We start from the raw sequence: 2,919 nt of genomic DNA, 5'->3' as shown, positions 1-2,919 counted from the left end.
GGTAATCTTCCAGAGTAGGATCCCACAGGGAATCTTATGACGCTGGAGAACCATGAATTGGAATGGCCAGAATTAAACCTCCTGGCTGCAAACTACAACCAGTCCTGAAGAAAGGTACACAACCTGTTTTTAATAAGGAGTCAGGACTGCAGGGTGTAGTCTAATGGACGTTCCATGGGTTCCTGCAGGGCAGTAGGATCCAACTCTCAGAAATGTGAAAGGCATGGATTTGCTGCCTCTCAACTCTCTTGAGCTTCACATAGAAAAGAAATACCACATACATTTGTAAAAGCTGCACTCTTATGTGATGTGGTAGGCACTAAAGTTCAAGTGTGTCCCTCACTTCAATTTAAATCAACTCTTTTTTAAAAAAAATGGGTGTTGGTGGATCTCTACTAGACTTGATTGTCCTCTTAGATGTTGCAAGAGTTCCTTTGCCTTTCTGCTAAGGCATCTCTTCCTCTTGTCTGTTGTTTTGGTATTTAAAGTTATTCACAGACATAAAAATGAAATACTTTTGGTCAGGTTACAAGAACATAAAAATGTCCAGTGTTATCTATCTCTGTAATCCATCTGTCACAATTTCTCACACAGCCATTAGTGTAGTATCTAGGCTCTGTAATGCACAGCATTTAAAAGAAATATTACAGCCAGAACAAACATTATTTGTCTAGCCACCAGAAGTGGTTGGACTGATCTAAAGTCCATTAATGTCAAAACAAGATTTTTTTTCCCATTGACTTTTATGGGCTTTGGATCAGGCCCTTTCTGAGTGTATAGAAAGGACAGCTAGCAGGATAGCAGAAGAAAGCTGCAGCTACAGATCCTAGTAAAATCAGATCAGTAAAAGAGGGTATTCATGCTAAAGTGCAGGCCCTGCTAATTGCTCTATCACTGTTACAAGAAAAATGTCAGTTTATATTCCAGAGATAGTACACAGTGGACATATATACACGAGACATTTATTGCAGTTGCCTAATTAGCTCCACAGTAAAAGTGTCTACACATGCAGCCCTATTAGGCCACAGTAAACTAATAAATGTTGCCATAGGATAGAACTTGTCAACACAAGTACTATCCTGCAGCAGTGTTAGTTACTCCACTGCAACGCATATGTAAATGCCAATAGGGCTGGCTGGGGCATGAAGGTGCTTCAGTGCTGGGGCTGCCTGCCAGGTAGCCCTTCACTGAAGCACCCTCGTGCCCTGGCCAGCCCCTTGTAGAACGAGCTGGGTTGGAGTAGCCCCGCACTGGCAGGTTGACGTGGCAACTAGGAGCAATAAACTCCAGCATTTACTGTGCTGAGTTTATTCAGTCAAATTAATAGCACATGTAAATATGCTGAGTGACTCCCACAATTAAAATTGTCTCATTCTTTCCAGTGTAAAGGACCCTTTTAGGATATTTATAACTCAATCAGACTTTTGGCTTGAAATTATGTATGTTCCTTCTCAGTCCAAGAACGATTTTTATTTTTAAGATTTCAGCTTCAAAAAGTAAAACATGCACATTTGCTATTATAATATTGTAAGCAGCTCTAGTATTTTGGAGGTTTGGTATAGACCTTTGAACTTTGGTACATTCACAGTCCCCAGTCACAGATGTGTCTTTTGGATGTATTTGGGGGTGTTGGTTGCAGGCAGATAAGGTTATTTGGGTAATTATGGTATCTTTTATTATACCAACTGACTAGTTGGAAAAATTGTTCTTTGCAAGCTTTTGGGCACAGATGCCCTTCTTTTGGATGTATTAGTATTTACTGTTATTTGCAAAGACAACAAATGAATATGAGAGCACTGTTGTGCCCAGTTCTGTTTCTCTAGCCAACACTCTTCATTTGCCTGAATGATAAGGATTTCAAACGTGTTTCATACATATACACTTAGGGTTAGTTTCTATTCCATCTACCAGGTGCATTAAGTGAACTTAGGTGTGTAAGTTCAGTTCTATTCCACCCTAGTCATGTCCCTGAAAAACTGTTAATGGAAAAGGTAGATGCATCCTCCTCCTCAGTTCTCTTTTTGTGACTCAGTCTTAAAGGACAGATTCACAGTTGTGTTGCAAAAGTAGACACATTAATGGATTTTCAGCACTTGAACAGGATGGAGTAGAATTGCCCTTAGCTCCTAAGTCTACTTAGACACCAAATAGGAGGAATAGAATCTGGCCTATGGGCAGAATTCTGTTTCAGCTAGAGGATGACCAAGTGCAACCTGAGATTAACTTTGAGTTACCTGACTAGTGTGTAGGAACAATTCTATTTCCCCCTCTGGGAACATAAAAGCCTCTATTATAGTAATATAGTCATTATCCAGAGATGTACAGGCATCTTCCTGTTCCTGTAATAGGGTACCAGAGTGGGTAATAGAATCATTCTTACCAGTAGTGTAAGAGGGGAGAGGAGAGGGGAACAGGGCTTCATCCCTGTGTACAGGGGGTGCTAGTATATCTCCTTCCTGCCAGGAGTCTTTTCATGGCAGATGTAGGCTAGGGCTGTGCGAAGCTTCTGGTGCTGATTCAATTTGGAGGAGATTCGGCCCGATTTGGTGGCTGAATCTCCGGATCCGAATCGAATCAGGGGACCAATTAAAAGGTCTGAATCAATTTGAAGCTTTCTGAATTGATTCAGAAAAGATTCGGAGAGCTTTGTGATTCAGGCAGTCCCTGCTCACTGCAGCAGGGACCTGGACCTGGACTGCATGCTGGTAAGTAGGGGTGGGGGAGGGGAGGCTGGAGGAAGGGGGAGCGGATCCCTGTCAGGCCCCATCCTCTTCCTGCTCCCCCAGCCCTCTTGAGTGCCCCCCAACCCCCGCCTGCTGTCCCAGCCCTCCCCGCATGGTTGCCCACCCACCCCAGCTCCTGGCCCTTTAAAAAAAAAGCCCCTACTTACCGGGTGCTGTCAGGCGGGGGGGCTGCACC

This window comes from Alligator sinensis, unplaced genomic scaffold (assembly GCF_000455745.1).
Source record: "Alligator sinensis unplaced genomic scaffold, ASM45574v1 scaffold342_1, whole genome shotgun sequence".
Taxonomy (NCBI): domain Eukaryota; kingdom Metazoa; phylum Chordata; order Crocodylia; family Alligatoridae; genus Alligator; species Alligator sinensis.
Note: the sequence above shows the minus strand (reverse complement) of the source record.